The 20,745-nt window shown below is 43.7% G+C and overlaps 1 pseudogene; it reads right to left on the bottom strand.

Moving 5' to 3' along the window:
• Positions 1 to 5,778: 5,778 nt before the first annotated feature.
• Positions 5,779 to 18,793, bottom strand: LOC133088310 (oviduct-specific glycoprotein-like; annotated as a pseudogene).
• Positions 18,794 to 20,745: the final 1,952 nt, after the last annotated feature.

The raw sequence follows: 20,745 nt of genomic DNA, 5'->3' as shown, positions 1-20,745 counted from the left end.
ACATGACAACATAAAACAAAAGGAAGGTGAAGGGTCTAAACCTGGAGAATTTAATGCCAATAAAGGATTATAATTTTAGAAAGAGGCTTGGCTTACTTGAGTAATGTCGAGATAACAGGAGAAGCAGCTTTTGCCAACCAAGAGGCAACAGACCCATTCCAAGACGCCATTAAGAAAATAAATGAGGAGAAAGAATATCAGCCTGAACAGGTTTTTAATGCAGACAAAAGTGCCCTATTCTGGAAAAAAAAATAATTCCACAAAGGACATTTATTAGTAAGGAGGAGAGCAAGCATTGGAATTTAAAGCAGGAAGGGATAGGTTAACTCTACTGTTTTGTGCAAATGCAGTTGGATTTATGATCAGGACTGCTCTTATCTACAAATCTGCTAACTCCTGAATCTTGAAGGGAAAATATAAACACCAACTGCCAGTCTTTGTACAACAAGAAGGCCTGGACATTGAGAACACTTTTTCTGGATTGGTTCCATCAGTGCTTTGTCCCCGAAGTCAGGAAGTACTTTGCCAATAGGGGACTGCCTTTTAAGGTTTTTTTTGATATTGAACAATTACCCTGGCCACCCAGATGCCCACAAGTTCAACACTGAAGACATTGAAGTGATCTAGTTGCCTCCAAACACAGTGTCTGTCATTCAACCTCTAGATCATGGGGTCATAAGGACCTTTAAGGCTCATTACACACAGTACTCTATGGAAAGGGTTATCAATGCTGTGGAAGAGAACCCCCAATAGAGAGAACATCATGAAAGTCTGGAAGGATTAAACCATTGAAAATGTCATCAGTGTTGTTGCAGAGAAAGCCATGAAAGCCATCAAGTCCGAAACAATAAATTCCTGCTGGAGAAAACTGTGTCCAGATGTTGTGCATGACTTAACAGGATTTACAACAGAGTCAGTCAAGGAAATCATGAAAGATATTATAGATATGGCAAAAAAGAGGGGGGATGAACGGTTTCAAGATATGGATCTTGGAGAAATTCAAGAGCTAATAGAATTTTTTCTTTTTTTACCATCTTTATTGGAGTACAATTGCTTTACAATGGTGTGTTAGTTTCCGCTTTATAACAAAGTGAATCAGTTATACATATACATATGTTCCCATATCTCTTCCCTCTTGTATCTCCCTCCCTCCCACCCTCCCTATCCCACCCCTCTAGGTGGTCACAGACCACCGAGCTGATCTCCCTGTTCTATGCGGCTGCTTCGCAATAGCTATCTATTTTACGTTTGGTAGTGTATATATGTCCATGCCACTCCCTCACTTTGTCACAGCTTCCCCTTCCCCTTCCCCATATCCTCAAGTCCATTCTCTAGTAGGTCTGTGTCTTTATTCCCATCTTACCCCTAGGTTCTTCATGACCTTTTTTTTTTTTCTTAGATTCCATATATATGTGTTAGCATACAGTATTTGTTTTTCTCTTTCTGACTTACTTCACTCTGTATGACAGACTCTAGGTCCATCCACCTCACTACAAATAACTCAATTTCATTTCTTTTTATGGCTGAGTAATATTCCATTGTATATATGTGCCACATCTTCTTTATCCATTCATCTGTTGATGGACACTTAGGTTGTTTCCATGTCCTGGCTATTGTAAATAGAGCTGCAATGAAGCTAATAGAATTAACAGAAGATGACTTGATGGAGATGAGTGCTTCCGAACCAGTGCCAGACAATGAGGAGGAACATGCAGAAGAAGCAGTACCAGTAAACAAATTGACATTAGACAGTTTGGCAGAACTATTCCGTTTATTCAAGACTGCTTTTGATTTCTTTTACAACATGGACACTTCTATTATATGGGCACTGAAATTAAAGCAAATGGTGGAAGGAGGATTGGTAACATATAGAAACATTTTTAGAGAAATGAAAAAGCAAAAAGTCAGACAGAAATTACTATGTATTTCTGTAAAGTTATATTGAGTATGTCTGTCTCTCCTGCCTCCCCTTCTACCTCCACCACCTCTTCCGCCTCTGCCACCCCTGAGACAGCAAGACGAACCCCTCCTCTTCCTCCTCCTCCTCAGCTTACTTAACATGAAGATGACGAAGACGAAGACCTTTTTGACAATCTACTTTCACTTAATGAACAGTAAATAATCATCATGCTATACAGTTAATAAGCTTGCCTATGGTGTATGCATGCGTGTCTTCATGTGAAAAATCTAATAACTGTATGGCAAGAACTGTATGAGATGTTTTTGTGTCTTCATCATCATCATCATCATTGCCTAAATATTCATCATGTAGAACATCGTGTGCAAGACTTGTATTGAAGTGGATAGCCCTATCCTTACATAGGCATAAGGTGTGTGATATTTAATATAAATTAATAATGTGTTAGCTTTCTTACTGTTTCATAACTTTGCATTCAAGGAATTACATTACCATACAGTATACCCCCCTCTCTCGCTCTCTCTCACAATAGGAGAGACTGTGTATCAACCTATCATCACAATTCAGTGGCTTTTAAAAAAAATGTAACCATGTTTCCAATACTGTATTATGAATATGACTATAATACTGTATGCTATAAAAATTTTATGATTTATGATTCATTTTTTAGTGTATAGGCTAGGTTGCCATGAAGTGGTCACATCAGTAACACTAAGCTAACATACAGCAAACAAATTGCTGTTTCTTTATCAGTGCATAAATTGTTATACCTGTAAATAAATATGAATTTTTTCACATTATCTTTTCATTTTTGATGTCCAGTGTTAGTAACACATGTAACATCTACAGTATATTGTGTCATGTAAGACAATATTAATGTAGAAACTGACAGACAATTCAACTTGTAAACAGACAATGTAAACTTATAATATTGATAAATGCAGTACAGTACTGAAAATGTACTTTTCTTCCTTATGATTTTCTTCATAACATTTTCTTTTCTCCAGCTTACTTTATTGTAAGAATACAATATATAATACATACACAAAATATGTGTTAATCAATGTTTATGTTATCAGTAAGGCTCCTGGTCAACAGTAAGCTATTAGTAGTTAAGTTTGGGGGGAATCAAAAGTTACATGTGGATTTTCAACTGCACAGGGGTCAGTGCTCCTAACCTCCATGTTTTTCAAGGGTCAAGTATAGATGTAAATTGACTAAAAGCCTGCCATGCCTTGGGAAATTTGTATTTCCAAAGCACTCTAGCTTAGCCTGAAAAGTCTGTGATTGTTTAAATCCTAAAACAACTCTCTGCCACCCCTAAAACTGCACCATCAAGAAGCAAGCTACATGGTGATGGATAAAAACTAAAATTTTGGTGGTAAGCACACTGTAGTGTATACAGAAGTAGAAATATAATGTTGTACACATTAAAAAAAAAAAAAGCTACAAAAACTGCACAGCCCATTGGAAGTGTAGACTCTCCAACACCTACTTCAGATGTGGTCATGGAAAAAATGGGCAAGAGAAGGCTCCAAGAAAGCAGTCAGGAATATGGGATGCATATCATGTGCCAGGCACTCTTCTAAGTGTTTTAAGTGTATTAATTAACACATTTAGTTCTCAAATTTACCAGCAAGGAAACTGAAACATGAAGAAAGTAAGTAACGTACCCAAGGTCACATAAAAGCCAAGATCAGAAGAAACACAGTCTGTTTCTGGATACATACATTAACCACATGCTCTGCTTCCTCTCTAAAATGGACAAGAGATTCTTCTCAGAGAGAACTAGGGACTGACAGGTGGACTAACTATGGAACTCATGCCCTGCCAAGGAGGGAGTCTTTGTAATTCGTAGCCAACAGGATATGATCTTTGCAATGTTCCTTTCTTTTATTTTTCCAAAGGGAATTTTTATTGGGAGAGATGAAAACAATTTGCTTTGTAGTTTGTAAGTTATCGGGCCATGGGAGGGGTCATATCTGGACCTAATCACAAAGACTGTGTACCACCCAAAAACCCTGGCCTTTGAGCTGGTTGCAGTAACTGAAGAGACTTTGGAGTCATTGTCCAGGAAGATAATATGTGGTTTCTAAACATGAACAAAGGGTTTGCACAGATATTTGAATGGCCAAAGGGCAGATGTATAGCAAAGTCTGCTATTTGCCCACAATATCTGTCTTTATTTATATTTCATAGTGTAAAAATCCTAATATTTACCTGGGTCCATGGCCCCCCAGAATAAAACCAACACTTCTCAGGTTTCATTGCAGAATGAGTTCACTTTCGGAATAAATTCACAAGAGAAGGTGTGACCTCAATATTGAACTCCTCTCTTCCCCTCTTCTTGTGACCAATATAGGGTAGAACCTTTTTTTAAAAATTTTATTTATTTTTTATTTTACTTATTTTTTTGGCTGCATTGGGTCTTTGTTACTGTGTGCGGGCTTTCTCTAGTTGCAGCGAGCAGGGGCTACTCTTCGTTGCGGTGTGAGGGTTTCTCATTGCGGTGGCTTCTCTTGTTGCAGAGCATGGGCTCTAGGCACGCAGGCTCAGTAGCTGTGGCGCACAGACTTAGTTGCTCTGCAGCATGTGGGATCTTCCCGGACCAGGACTCGAACCCGTGTCTCCTGCATTGGCAGGTGGATTCTTAACCACTGCGCCACCAGGGAAGTCCCCAGGGTAGGACCTTGACTGCCCATTGATCTATGTTTTGAGAGAGATGATGAAGTTAGAAGTCCCAACCAATTTACAGCTAAAAGATAAATTCCAGGAAGCTTATAAGTTAGATTTTAAAAATACATAGATAAATATAAACTGTCAGGCACATCATCTTTGAATAAAGCACATGTAGAGAAGGGGACAGAAAAAAAATCACAAAGATTCATCAGAAATATTTATTGTCCATATAGGAACTGGTGGGAAAAGCTACACCTCTATCTCTTTTCTGTACCCTAAGAATGACCAATTAAATATATAATCCCTAACCTTTAACGAGATGAAGGTAAGATTTATACAACAAGTAGGAGAAGAAATCTGACAATCCAGTGTCCAGAATGAAATGTCAACCCATTTCTATTCCATCAGACCTTAATACAAACATGGAACGCTTTGATCCAATTGCCGGATCAAAGCACCCTGGTCCAGGGGGCATGACTACTACCCATAGACGTATCCAGCCGCAGACAGTTTAGCCAATGCTTTGAAGTCAATAGACTTCTATAAAACACACACACACACACACACACTCACAGACCCTAATTTCAGCTTCTCTTAAATACTAGAACATTAAGTTTGTAAAGCAGATTATTACAGTAATAATCTCCAATTTATTTATGCTTCCCTGTATCCACTTGGATAATTCCCTGCCATTCTAACTCTGGGTTTGGTCATTTGACTTGCTTTGGCCAATGGAACAATAGTAAATACGATTCAAGCAGAGACTTAAAAATTAATTGTCTATTGGAGATTTCTCACTTGCTTTCTAGTAACAATGAGACCACAACCATGTAAACTAGTCAGTTGAAGAATGCAAGTTCTCATGGAAACAGACCTCAGTCAGCCCAGCTGAGACCATGATAAACCAGCCCACCCCAACCCAACCCACTAGCTGACTGAAGATGCCTGAGCCATTTCAGCCAAAACCAGCCAAGACCAGTTAAGACCATAAAAACCACGAAGTTCTTCAATGTCTCAGTCTGCCTAGCAGGGGTGACTGTCATCTTTCCTGAGGGTACGGTCATCTTCTCAGGGGCTTCAGCCTTCCTTCTTGGGGGCATGATTTTCTCTCCAGTCTGAAGATGCATAGGAGCCACAGTTAACCCTCCAGGGGTCACAGCCTGGTGGCCCACAGGGGTCATGGTCTCCTCTCCAGGGGTCTCAGTCTTCCATTATGGAGTTACAGGGTGCTTTCCAAAGGACAGAGTTTCCCTTGTAGGGGTCACAAGCCCACCTCTGGGGACTGTGGTCCTAGTTTCAACCTTTCTGTGGGTCTCAGTGGCCATAGTCTCTCCTCCTGGGGGCAGATCCCCAAATCAGTGGTCAAATCCTTGATCACAGTCAGCCTTTCAGGGCCAATTCTTGAAGAATTCACAGCAGTTGAGAGCCAAAATTTTGGTGAAGGAGTTGAGCTGAACTCTAGAGGAAATCATCAGAAAAGGATGAGATTCCTACCCCTTCCTTCCCATCCTATTACTGGCAGGACTAGACCCACTCTAGGGCTGAAGTACTTGCTCCCAAACCAGAATTGGAGGATTTCCTAATGCACCCACTTGAGGACATAGACAAAATCTCAACACATAGAAACCCTGCTCCCCTACCTCATCATGGTAACATGATCCCAGGGGCCCATGGGCACTCAGTGGGTCTGCTACATTTCCAGTGAGTAACCTCAAGGACGAGTCTGCCAGTTCTCTATGCTTAAGCCCTTGATTTGACCTTTGCACCTTGAGCAAGACCTTGCCCCCAAAGCCTGTTTCTTACTTGTGGAATCCTCAAGGAGAACCCTTTTGTGTCCCCCATTGTGGGAGGCACCAGGAACAAGGCTGAGGGCAAGGAAGCTGCTCTAGACAGCATTTCGTAAAGAATTGGGTTGGATTCCCATTTCCACCTCTGACTTGCTGTATTATCTTTCTGAGCCCTAGTCTCCTCACAAAATGAGGGTTATAGACCATCTCCAAGATTGTTGCAGCTCTAGCATGCCAGGTTCCATCTCCTAACTGCCAAGGCAGTTACTATCTACTATATCTACTAGATATCTACTATCAAAGAGATATCAAAGAGATATCAAAGAGATATCAAAGAGATATCAAAGAGATATCAAAAAGAAACCTAATTTCCTTTTCTGGCTCTTGTCCCATGAAAACAGGAAAAAGAAATAGAGAAATAAACTAACATATATTGTGCTCACTATGAGCCAGCATGTTTTCATTCCATATCTCATTTAGTTTGTATCATGTCCTGAGTATAAGGATTACTCCCATTCCGTAGATGGGGAAAACAAAGCTCAGAGAGATTTAATAGAGCATGCATTCAAACCAAGATTAGAAAGCAGACTAACGTGTTATCAAAGCTTATTCTCCTCTTTCTGTGTCATGTTGCCTCACCAAAGCCTTTAGATCTAACAGAAAGCACGCACCAGTAGCTGGGTGTGCAACAGCCAACCCGTTTCCAGGTCATAGTTACTCAACAGCCTTCACCAGGAGATTATTCAATGTGTAGACAAGGGGGAAAGGGCCAGTGCCACAGAAAGTGCCCCTGACGTCATCCAGGTCCAATGTCCACACCATGGTCCCCCACGAAATGCTCTCTCTTTATGGAAAATGTCTGAAAAAGCAGTAGTCAGTCAACCCACTGTACTAGGTACAATGGCAAAAACAGATGGGCTCTCAGAAGGCAATATGGTAGGATGGTTAGGCATGTAGTCTGTATTTGAATCTAGCCTCTACTGCTTATCAGCTATGGGATCTTGAAAAAAGTTACATAAAGCTATGTGTCTTAGTTGCCTCATGTGTAAAAAAAAAATGGATAATAACATTTCCAACATTTTTAGGATCCAAAGTATTCCTACATGCACATGTTACAACATGGGTGGAATTGGAAGACATTATGTAAGTGAAATAAGCTGGATACAAAAAGACAAATACTATGATTTTACTCATAGAAGTACTTAGAATAGTTAAATTTATAGAGATGGAAGGTAGAGTTGGGATTAGCAGGAGCTGCGTGAGGGAGGAATGGGGAGTTGTTTAATGAGTGTGGAGTTTCAGTTTGGGAAGACAAGAAAGTTCTGAGATGGATAAGGGTGATAGTTACACAACAATGTGAATGTACTTAATGCTACTGAACTGTAACAAAATGGGTTAAATGGTGACTTTTATGTTGTGTATATTTTGCCACGATTTGAAAAAAATTTTTTTAATTCCTACATGTAAAATATTTGGAGCAATGATTTGCACATAGTAAATGTTCATAAATGTTAAATACTGTCTGGCTCCCCAGCCTGCTAATCACCATTATCATCATATTAAATGATAGATATTGCTTTATTTTTTAAAAATCACATCAACATACCTTATGCCATAGTGATGCGAGAAAGGAGGAGAAGAGCAGATAATATTGTACACTTTACACATATAAGAAAATAAAGGCTTTTATCCATGATTTTTTAAACCTCAGATATAACTAAAAGGCAGACGTTTAGCCTTGAATCAAGGTTTTATTATTACTTTATGAGTGTTTTCTGCAAGGCTGATGGAAAAGATACAGTCTGTCATATCCAAGCAGCTCCATGACTTGGCCAAATCAGTTGGCTCTTTCTGGGATTTACTTTCCCCAAACGTTAAATAAGAATGAACCCCATAATTGTTAAGTTTGAAAATGAAGATTCCGAGATTTTTTTCGACTTACAGGCTAACAGGTTAACCTGCCAGTTTTATAGTTATACACACACACATACACTCACATACACAAACACACACTCACACACTGTACAGACAAAGGCCTCATGGAAGCAGACGGAAACTCTATGCTGGAGCAAGAAAGGAACAAGGTCTCACCTTGTAACTGAAGCTGATGGCATCATCATAGCCAACCCACTCCTTCCTTTTGTAGGCATATGGGACATACTGATCATCAATCCAGTGCTTCTTCACTCTCCAGATGAAGGAGCAAATCTGCCAGGAGCATCAGAACAGAGGTCAGTTCTGTGACGTGCCATGGAGAGAAATGCCAACAGACATACCATTCCTCCCCCAATTTTAAAGAATCCAAGAATCACTTACGAGGGAGTGAGGAGAAGGTGGACTGAAGAGTGGGTAGGGCAACCACTCACAAAGGACCTCCTCTCTATTCTTCAAAATTTCAGCTATTGCGCATTCCTTCCCCTAATATCTGTGATGGAAAAACAGGGAGAGAACCAAGGAGTGGGTGGCATCCTTAAGAAACCAAACCGGAGTGTGGTAAATAATGTCAATACTAAACTACAGTAACAAACCTGACTCTGGACCAAACCTGTATCTTTTTCAAAGACTTTCCATTAACAAGTATCTCCTCTGCTTATTAAAACCAACATAAACTGCCCCATCTAGGTAAACTAACTTTTGAATCTATAATAAATGTAAAGGTCTGGAAGGCAGGGAGAACTAGGTTATTACAATTAAAGAAGCACTGCATGTGGACTGGGTATACAGCACTGAGCTGGAGACCATATGCTGCAAAGATATAGACATGTTCAACTTGGGCTGCAGAAGTTAATATGTAAGTGATTTTTGGGGGGGGTTCATTAAATGTGCTATCAAAATCTCTTTGACCCGTAATGTCCTTCAAGAACACTCCCTCAACTATGTCATCACTCATAACCATGCTTCATTGGATTAACAGGGAAACATCTCCAGGCAGCCAGCACAGAGCATTTTGGAGGGACACCAGCACCTCCACTACTACCACAGGCCAAGACACAGCTCTCCCTCTGGTGCCCTTACACACCTGTGTCTATGTGCCTGTTGTTCTCTGCCTAAGACGTCCTTCCCATCTTGTCATTCCTGCCCATCAGGATTCTACCTGTGCCATAAGACATTCCCAGGTACTATGGCCACACACTCAGTGCCTCTTACTATCTTCTCTTGTGTTTCACATTCTGTTAGATCCATGTCTCTTTCCTCCATTCAAGAGCAAGTTTTGTTGAGATGGGGATTAGGGAGTGGAATCGAGCTAGAGGAGAAAGAATCTGTGATGGGGGAGTCTTGGAATTGTTTCAAAATAATCTACTAGTGAGAAGGAAGGAGTCAAGGAGCAGAGAAGAAACAAAATTGGCCATGAGTGGTTATTTCTTGAAGCTGGGTGAGGGGTATTTGTGAATCAGGGTGAGTGAGAGGAAGTTATACTGTTCTTTTACTTTTGCAAATGTTTGAAATTATATATATATATATATATATATATATATATACACACATTTATATATTGCAAATATTAATTGTGTTTAAATAGGCCTATAGAAAGTCAGGATTTACTTAAATATCATTTAAGATTCTTCTAAGGGGAAAAATATCTGTCCCCCTCCATTCAGACTCCACACAGTCCCTCATCCCTTACAAAGGACTCAAATAACTTCCTCTGAAGAAACAGAAAATATCCCAGAGAGTGGGTTTCCCTTGCCCCAATAAACCACCTCCTTGTCCTGTCTCTAGCCCTCACTCTTGCCTTTCTCCCTGTCCTTGCTCTTGCCCTGGGCTGGGGTGTGGGAGCCCTAACTAACAGACAGAGGTCTCCATTCCTGTCACCTCATAATAAGCCAAGAAGCCAGCTTGCTTGGTGTACTTCCCTGGAGATGCTGGTCCCACAGCTTCTGCCCACAACTCATTCTTAGAGGCTTTGAGGAGGCAAAAAGTACATCCATAGGTGGGGAGCCCCATAAGGAGCTTCTCAGGGGTGCCCAAGGTTTCACCAGTAGTTCATGGCATATGCCTGCAGGTAAGAAGAATACAAAACCCTCCTACTTACCAAGAGCCAATGGCCTGACTCAGGGACAGATTTCTGGGACACATGAGAGCTTTCTTTTTCTTACCGAAGATTTGGGGTCCTTGGGCATAGAGAACAGCAGGCTATTGTGTCCTGTGAACTTTTCCCAGCTTCCACGTAAGTCATTAAGACAAGACGCTGATGAAATCCAGGTGTCTGTATGGGGCAGGAAGAGGAAATATGAAGATCGTGCTAGCTAGATTTCCAAGTCCAATCATCACAGGACTAACTAGCTAACTAGCTGAACATTGGGCACCCAACTTCCCTGCCATTTCTGCCTGTGGGAACTGCCCAAGCTGTGCCCTCCACTTGAGAGGCTGCCCCTGGAACACACAGCTGGTTAGGGACAGCGGTGCATCAGGACCTATGCCATGCTGAGAGTATCCAAGGGATTGAGCAGGGGTCAGAACAGAAAACAAAGGCATTCAGGCTGATACAAGTGCAAGAGAGGTCTGCATAAATCGTCATGTGTAAGCAGTTCTGACCCACAGCATAAAAGAGCTTCTGTCCTTCTACCATTCAAGGAACCATTGAAACCCATCTCTTCCTGAAAGCTTTCCAAATGACAAAGTATAATTGAGCCTTACCAGGTCACAGGTGTAGAAGTTAACATGAATTATCTAATTTAATTTTAATCTGGCCAATGCCCTAAGTACCACAATTGTTTCCATTTTAAAATGAAGAAATTGAAACTCAGATGGTTATCTAATTTGTCTAAGGTGACCCAGCTGGGTGAAGTTGGACTCAGTCCTGCCTGGCTGTAAGACCAACACTAGCCAACTCACCCCACTGGGTTCTCACCTTTCCTGCCACATTGAAACCACTCTCCCTAATTGTAATCACACAGAGGAATACCCAAGAGCTCTTGTGTTCTGCATCTGCCTCAGTTTTCACATCTGTAAATACTTGATTCTTGAGCTTTGGGAAAATTAGTGCAGAGCTGGCATGTCCAGAGAGTTATGACTCTCTGCCTGGCTTTGTAACATTTGCATGAAGACGTGTCCTGTGCTCTGAAAACTGGGCCTGACTGGACATTCCTATTTTTGTTGCAGTGGCAGTAGTTGGCAACTAATCCGTCTATGTGATACCAGCTATCTGGCACCCAGTGAATGCCTACAGGGGACTCTGGGACAGCGGAGGCCAGACCACTGGATTCTCTCCTAGAGACCCAGCGATGGGTGCTATACATCTCTACCCAAGAGGATGCTGTGGTGCGGACTGGTACTACATCACCTCCCGCTGATCTCCTAAGGAAAGCCCAGAATATAATGGAATAATCCTTGTCCCCACCCATGCTCCTGATCAGCCCACCTCCCAAAGGTGCACTCACAGCAGGGCAGGAACTTGGAAAGTTCAAGGACAGTGCTTGGGCACCTCTGGGGTTCTGAGCTTGAGATGCCTCCTTCCCTCCAATGTCCTGCCCACCAAGGCAGCATCCACTCACCTTCCCAGAAGGTGCACATCATATGCTTTTTGGATGACACGGGGGTCCCCAGAGACAGCAGCAGAGAGCAGCAGCCTTGGACGCATGGTGAGCTGCGCCTCCTTTCTGAAAGCAAGCAGACGAGAGAACCAGACAAAGCAGAGTCTGGGAAAACAAGACTCACCCAAGAAACCTTTATTTACAGAGCCTCTTGAGCCAGGAGAGTCAGACACAGGCCCTGCCCACAGGCTCGTGAGAAAGGCAGATGTGAGTCAATGTGGTAAGTCATTGAACAGAAGGCTGGCAGCAGGCCGAGGAGCAGAGTTCAGACAGCCCACCTGAGCGAGTCCAGGAGCTGCAAGGAGAAGGCATCACTCAGGCTGGAGGGCTGGGCCAAGGCCCGGATGTGACAGAGAGAAAGAGCCACCATAGGGCCCTTGCTAGGCAGCTCTTTGTCCAACACCTGCAGGTGATGGCAGTAAACAACCTTCTGTTACCGCTGTCTTGCCCTTGTCCCCGGCCTTAGGCTTCCCCTGTGCCCTGAGCCCAGATATGATCAAAGTAGAATCATTTCTGGATTCGGGAGCTGCCAGCCTGGCCTTACTTTAAGTAAGAAGACAAAGGTCCAGCGGTCATGCCTGGGGCTGCCTCTGAGTCCAGGGTACAAGAAGAAGAGGTCCAGACCATCAAAGCCATGTGTCCTCAGGAGGGCTATCACTGAATTGACAAACTTCTCCCGGTTGGCGAATGTGGACAGCATCGTGGTGAACCTGCAGGGAGACCAGGGGTGAGGCCAGGAGTGTTGGCCTCAGCCACAACCTCAGCCTCCCTTACAAGACCCCTTGTTTCACACGCTGTGGACGGCACAGTGGATGTGACTGAGGAAAGGAAGGCAGGTCGTGGAAACTCTCAGAGCCTCTTAAAGCCCCTCCCAGCACGGGGCTCCAATACCCAGGAACAGGGACTTCAGCCTCCAGGGAGGATTTGCAAACCACAACTTCCCCTGCCAGAGGGAAACAAGCACACAGCCTGGGGTGGAGAGAGCAGGCTCAGGCCAGCTTGGCCTCTGAAAACATGGTCTGCCCCTAGCCAGGCACTGTCCCTCTGCTGTTTCCTCGTGGGTAACAGCTCAGTCCTGACACCCTGTCCTGGCACTGACTTTCTCTGCCTGAACAGATTAAGGGAGGGAACATGAGCCAAGGGCCAGCACTTCCAGAAAGATCTCTGAGCTAACATGGCACAAGAGGCCCATGCTCAGACCAGGAGTTCTGGACTCTTTACTCTTTTGTTCTTCGGCTGTTTGATTGTTTTCTTTTTTTTTTTTTGCTAGTGCTTTCTCTTCCACAGTGAAAACACTATTGGAAAACTTGTAACTTATTGGAGTTGAACTTTAAGCAATATGGGACTAGTCCTGAGTGCAAGGATTAGAAAATTAACCAGATTCAGACTTACGCAGGCCTGGTTCCATTATCTGTTTGCCACCTCCTAGCTGGGTGATCTCAGGGACACCTGGGTGAAATACGGCAAGTTCCTTAACTTCTGACTCTTGCTTTTTTCCTACAAATTTGCGATACAAACAACCACTTTGTAAGCCTCTCTTGAGTAACCACGAGATAATGCATGGAAAGCCTCTGGCCAGCGTCTGGACACAGCCAATGTTCAAGAAGTCGCGGCCCAGGGAGAGGCGAGGCCTGGGGTCAGGCAGAGCCGGTTCTCACCCAGCTCCCTGCATCCTCCCTGCATTGCTCCTGGGTTCTGTGCCAGGTGCTTCCTCACATTCCCCCACTCTCAGGCCTCCAGGTGTCCCTCTCCTACAGCTCCTTCCTCTAAGGCAGGAAGGGAGGCAACTCTCTACCCTTGGCCTCAGCCATGAAATAGGGGAAAAGTTTCTTCAGAGAACATAAAGGCAGTTTGTCACCTCCACGCTGCCTAGTGGAGGGTAACGAGGAGTAGCCACCGTGCACTGGACACAGACCATGTGCCCAGGTGCGCAGCTGAGTATCCTGTTTATATCACTTCCTTTCCTCCCATCCTTTCAGGTTGATACCACTGGCTCCATTTATAAAGCAAGGAAACCCAGGCCCTGGGAGGCTTGGGGTTTATCCATGTCCTAAACAAGACTCCTCCCCTCTCTGAGGCAAAAGCCCTGCCTCTTATGCAGTGTTGAGGGGACAACTGTGAGCACCCCATTTTTCCCCTCATTTCCCCTCAGCCCCTTTCTCACCACCTCCTGGACCTGCCTTGTCTCCCCTCACTCACCATGGAGGAGAGGTCGGGGGACCCTGGACTTCAGGGCCAGGTCAGGACTCAGAGGGGTACTAGCGTGTCTCCCCATGGCCCAGATGGCTCCCCACTCTGTCCTCACCTCCGGCCTGCCTGCTCCTCCCCCATACATCGCCTCCACCCCAGAGAGAAGACCTGACAGCACAGTCTCACCTCGATGTGCCGAAGTTCCACCCCCCGATGGACAGCAGTGTTTTCAGCTCCCTGTTCCTGTGATGCAGGACAGAGTCCGTGAGCTGGGTTCTCATTCATTCATTTGGGGAACTGTGGCATGTAGGGGGGATGGGAGGACAGGAACGGAAAGGGGGAGATGGGTGGGGGAACCTAAGGAAGAAAAGAGCAGAGCCCAGCAGAACCCAAGAAAGGAAGAAGGAAAAGAGGGAGAACAAGCAGCCCACACACAAGTCATCACACCCAGGAAGCCCAGGCTGCCCAAAGCCCCCCAAACTCCCCACTCCCATGACAGTCCCATAAAAGGAAAAGAAAAAGCAGCCTAAAATTCCTCTTCACTCACTTTCTTAGTCAACAAACGTTTACCGAGGAATTATTATTTGCCACTGACTGCTTTAGGTGCTTGAGATACAGCAGTGAACAGAGGACAAGCTCCCTGCTCTCCTCTCCAGAGCTTATAATATAGAAACATGGATTTTCCCCACCCTTCTATAACCATGCATGCAGTGACAGACCACCCCCTGGACAGAAAAGCCCAGGAGACCTGGGGAGGGAGTACTGAGCACCAGCTCTCTGCTGGGCACTGACCCACCCACTGGTGAACAAAGATTTCACAGACATTGGCCCTTCCCTTGGGAGGCTCATTTGCAGGTGATAGATGGTAATAGAAACAGTAGCATTTGTGAAGCATTTGTGATACACAGCCCTCTCTGAAGCGCTTGAACAGCATTAACACATAGAATCCTCAACACAGGGCTTGAAGGGTGAGTTGGGGGATGCCAGGCAGAGAAGGGACAGGAGGGCATTCCAAGCAGGGGCCACAGCAGCCACGAAGGCAAGGAGGCAAGGACGAGCTCAGAGTGCTGAGCAGTGGGGAGCTCCCAAGGCAGGGATGCTCCGGAGCGCCCTGGACAGGAGGCTAGGACACAAGAATCAGAGGAAAGTTGACGACTCACAGAAGAAAAGGATTAACTCTCTTCCATTTGTAAAATACAACCGCACATCCAAAGTGAACACACCTCTCCTTGAGCTTGTTGAACTCTGGGTAGAGGATTTTCTCATCCTGGGGATCCTTAGGAACAATCTGATTGCTGTTCATTGAGGCAAAGGCAAATACCAGGTGGGTGCAGAGAAAGGGGTCCAGGTCCCGGGGCAGGATCGAAGCAGGGCTGGGCCGACTAAACGCCCAGTTGGTGAAATAACACACCAGTTTGTGGGCAGCACCCGGCAGGGCAGAGCAGGCATTTGTTGGCAGAAACCAAGGTGGGGATAGAGCGCAGCTTCCACACAGCAGCGTGGACACAGCTCAAGAGGCAAGGCCACTGTAACACCCCCCCCACTCACACCCCAAAGCTACACTGAAGGCAGGTCCCTCCCCCACTGCTGGGGTCCCCGCGGGTGGCGGGAAGAATGCCTTGTGAAACCCTGGTCAGAATGGATCCTCGAGTCTGGATCCTGGCACAGAGAGTAAGCCAAACAACAGGTGACTGAAAATCCTCTGCTGAACTGCACTGGGTCAGTGATTCCTGACATGGAGCCAGGGCACGGCAGGGCTGTAGGGGTACTTGAACTGGAGCACTTCTCAGGTGGACATTCTCCCTGGCTCTGGAGAGGACCACACAGGGTCCTTACGACTGTGGTGTTTCAGCACAAGAACCAGCCCTGCAGGACACAAAGGAGGAATCACACGCAGATTCACAGGCACACCCAGAGTGACACGCCCCAGCACACCCTCCAGTTCTGAGTACATCCACAAACTAACACAAATGGAGACACACACACCCTTCCCTCTTTCCTCTTCTCTACACTGAGCAGATGAAGCCAGATCTACCTAAAATAATAAATACCACTTCAGTAAACACCACATGTATACACACATGCTTTGCACAGGGACAACCATGACTTTAGAAGTCCCAGCAAAAGCTCAAGGTCAGTGGTTCTCAACCCTGGATGCTAATTTAAAAGTAGTGTTATCCTATTATTCAATATAGTTTTGGAAGTTTTAGTCACAGCAATCAAAGAAAAAGAAATAAAAGGAATCCAAATCAGAAAAGAAGAAGTAAAGCTGTCACTGTTTGCGGCTGACATGACAGTATACATAGAGAATCCTAAAGATGCTATCAGAAAACTACTAGAGCTAATCAGTGAATTCGGTAAAGTAGCAGGATACAAAATGAACGCACAGAAATCTCTTGCATTCCTATACACTAATGATGAAAAATCTGAAAGTGAAATTAAGGAAACACTCCCATTTACCATTGCAACAAAAAGAACAAAATATCTAGGAATAAACCTACCTAAGGAGACAAAAGACCTGAATGCAGAAAATTATAAGACACTGATGAAAGAAATTGAAGATGATACCAACAGATAGAGAGATATACCATGTTCTTGGATTGGAAGAATCAACATTGTGAAAATGACTCTACTACCCAAAGCAATCTATAGATTCAATGCAATCCTTATCAAACTACCAATGGCATTTTTCACAGAACTAGAACAAAAAATTTCACAATTTGTATGGAAACACAAAAGACCCCAAATAGCCAAAGCAATCTTGAGAAAGAAAAACAGAGCTGGAGGAATCAGGTTTCCTGACTTCAGACTATACCACAAAGCTACAGTAATCAGACAGCATGGTACTGGCACAAAAACAGAAATATAGATCAATGGAGCAGGATAGAAAGCCCAGAGATAAACCCACGCACATATGGTCACCTTATCTTTGATAAAGGAGGCAAGCATATACAGTGGAGAAAAGACAGCCTCTTCAATAAGTGGTGCTGGGAAAACTGGGCAGCTACATGTAAAAGAAAGAAATTATAACACTCCCTAACACCATACACAAAAATAAACTCAGAATGGATTAAAGACCTAAATGTAAGGCCAGACACTATAAAACTCTTAGAGGAAAACATAGGAAGAACACACTATGACATAAATCACAGCCAGATCCTTTTTGACCCACCTCCTAGAGAAATGGAAATAAAAACAAAAATAAACAAATGGGACCTAATGAAACTTAAAAGCGTTTGCACAGCAAAGGAAACCATAAACAAGATGAAAAGACAACCCTCAGAATGGGAGAAAATATTTGCAAATGAAGCAACTGACCAAAGATTAATCTCCAAAATTTACAAAGAGCTCATGCAGCTCAATAACAAAAAAACAAACAACTCAATCCAAAGATGGGCAGAAGACCTAAACAGACATTTCTCCAAAGAAGATATACAGATTGCCAACAAACACATGAAAGGATGCTCAACATCATTAATCATTAGAGAAATGCAAATCAAAACTACAATGTGATATCATCTCACACCAGTCAGAATGGTCATCATCAAAAAATCTACAAACAATAAATGCTGGAGAGGGTATGGAAAAAAGGGAACCCTCTTGCACTGTTGGTGGGAACATAAATTGATACAGCCACTATGGAGAACAGTATGGAGGTTCTTTAAAAAACTAGAAATAGAACTACCATACGACCCAGCAATCCCACTACTGGGCATATACCCTGAGAAAGCCATAATTCAAAAAGAGTCATGTACCAAAATATTAATTGCAGCTCTATTTACAATAGCCAGGACATAGACGCAACCTAAGTGTCCATCAACAGATGAATGGATAAAGAAGATGTGGCACATATATACAATGGAATATTACTCAGCCATAAAAAGAAGCGAAATTGAGTTATTTTTCTTGAGGTGGATGGACCTAGTGTCTGTCATACAGAGTGAATTAAGTCAGAAAGAGAAAAACAAATACCGTATGTTAACACATATATATGGCATCTAAAAAAAAAATGGTTATGAAGAACCTAGGGGCAAGACGGAAATAAAGACACAGACCTACTACAGAATGAACTTGAGGATAGGGGGAAGGGGAAGGGTAAGCTGGGACAAAGTGAGAGAGTAGCATGGACATATATACACTACCAAATGTAAAATAGATAGCTAAAGGGAAGCAGCCGCATAGCACAGGGAGATCAGCTCGGTTCTTTGTGACCACATAGAGGGGTGGGATAGGGAGGGTGCGAGGGAGGGAGACGCAAGAGAGAAGAGATATGGGGACATATGTATATGTATAGCTGATTCACTTTGTTATAAAGCAGAAACTAACACACCATTGTAAAGCAATTATACTCCAATAAAGATGTTTTAAAAAATAAATAAATAAAATAAAAGTCGTGTTATCTTGGGTCCTCCCCCAGAGATTCTGATTGAATTGGTCTGAGGTGGATGTCAGGCATAAAAATGTTTCATGTGCTGCCAGAGCACAACCACTGCTCTGATCTCTCCTCCCTGGGCCCCTCTGGCCCTTCACTGTGTCCAGTCTCACCTCTACCTAATCCAGGCCCCTGAGTCCCAGGATGCTTCTTAGGCACCAACAAGCTTATGAAGCCTGGCATCCCTGGACTGAGAGATATTGCAGGGCTGGAACCCACCACACTCAACAATCCACAGCAACAGCTTCCCCATCTCCATGTTCTGAGAGCTGTAGGTCTAGACATGGAACCCCTTTATATGCACTTCCCCAAGTATGACCCTGGGACAACACTGGGATAGCCCAGCTAAACACACACAAAACCAGGGACAGTGATTAATGGGCAGCTGCCCCAGAGTCACAGTGACCCCAGCATCTCCTGTCCTCCCACCCAGCAGAGCTATAGCTCTCAGATCCAACAAAGCAACAACTCCCTCTGACACTGGCACAGAGTGGGTGTCCACCATGGGCCCTGGCGAGGGCAGGGTGGTACTCAGCCGCTCTTCCTGGAATTCAGCCCCACGTGGACTGAGTATGAGGAAGAAACACTGAAGGGCAGCAGTAATTCTATTGTTTTAAGATTAGTGGTTTAGGAAAGCTGTGTAATGTAAAGTTAAAAAGCACAAGACATGGACACAGGCAGGCCAAAGTCTGAATCCTAGTGTCAAAAATTAGAAGTTTTATCATCTTGGACAGTTACTTAGCTCTTTGAGCTTCAGCTTCCACACTTGTAAAATGGAGATAACACTTGAACTTACCTCATAGGGTTTTATACGTATTAAAGAGATAATGTGTCACTTCGTCCCAGCATTGACATATACACACTACCAAATGTAAAATAGATAGCTAGTGGGAAGCAGCAGCATCACAAGGGTAGATCAGCTCGGTGCTTTGTGACCACCTAGAGGGGTGGGATAGGGAGGGTGGGAGGGAGGCTCAAGAGGGAGGGGATATGGGGATATATGTATACATATAGCTGATTCACTTTGTTATACAGCAGAAACTAACACAACATTGTAAAGCAATCATACTCCAATAAAGATGTTAAAAAAAAAAAGAGATAATGCGTGAAAAACTGTTAGTTCAGTGCTTTGCGTATAGTAAGGGCTCAGTCAGTGGTAGCAGGTATTAGTGATACCATAAGAGTTTCCCCGAGAGCAGGGTTCTCAAACTCAAATGCTGACAGGCAGGTAATGTAAATCAGTGTAGTGGACACAATAGAACAGTTCACTTTCCACTTAATTGGAAGAATAACATTTCAAGCTCAGTGCTACACTTCAACTAACATGAAGCCTCTTGGTCAGGAGACAGCAGAGATTGGTATGAACAGGGACAGCACTCTGAGTAGCCACTAATTTCTGCCTTGCAGTGAAATAGAACCAATCTCTTGGAGGATTCTTCAATTTCTCAAGAGAAGACAAAAATCTGAATTTTTGTATGAGCCAACAGTGTTTGAGCCAGTATATGAGCCAATGGTGACACTGTCATGAGAGGTGTCATGAACCTAAGGAATATAATGAATCCAATTCTGGACACCTGGATTTTTAAAATATACAACAATAATACAGCAATAATATGAAGGATACAACAATTTATGAAGGATAAATAACATAGGTCTATACTCCAATGATCCATCAGCTTTCTTTTCTGCTACAGAGGCTCTCAGACCATGAGAAGGTCCCATATTTCAGGATGTGAACCTCAATCATGGGGGACCAGAAACTGGATGTTCTCAGTGTATCCACTATGCCCATCCTCTTGGAGAGTCACACAGCTGACCTAATCCACACGCCACTGAGGTGCTAACCAGATATCAATATAATAAATGACACTGGCAAATAACAATGGCTAGTGGTTGAATTCACTTCATTTCCAATATGAAGAAACTAGGAAAGTTTAATTTGTATCAGCAGGTTGCTTGCATATCATGGAATAAAAACAATAAGTATAAACAATGGTATAGAATGTTTAGGGCAAGGATATTTCACTGAAACTTGGGAAAGCCTGAGGGAATACACAGCCCATCCAACAGAGGCTGTGGCTCCATTTGTTCAGCCCTCTTTGCCTTCCTTTATGTATTCAATGAATATTCATTGAGCACGGGCCAGGCCCTGATAGCCACCCTAGGTTTGTGGTGATGAAGACACAGTTTCTGCTCAAGGAGCTT

Source organism: Eubalaena glacialis, chromosome 3 (genome assembly GCF_028564815.1).
Source record: "Eubalaena glacialis isolate mEubGla1 chromosome 3, mEubGla1.1.hap2.+ XY, whole genome shotgun sequence".
NCBI classification, from domain to species: Eukaryota; Metazoa; Chordata; class Mammalia; order Artiodactyla; family Balaenidae; genus Eubalaena; species Eubalaena glacialis.
The sequence above is the reverse complement of the archived record's forward strand: the minus strand, read 5'-3'. Positions and strand labels throughout refer to the sequence as shown.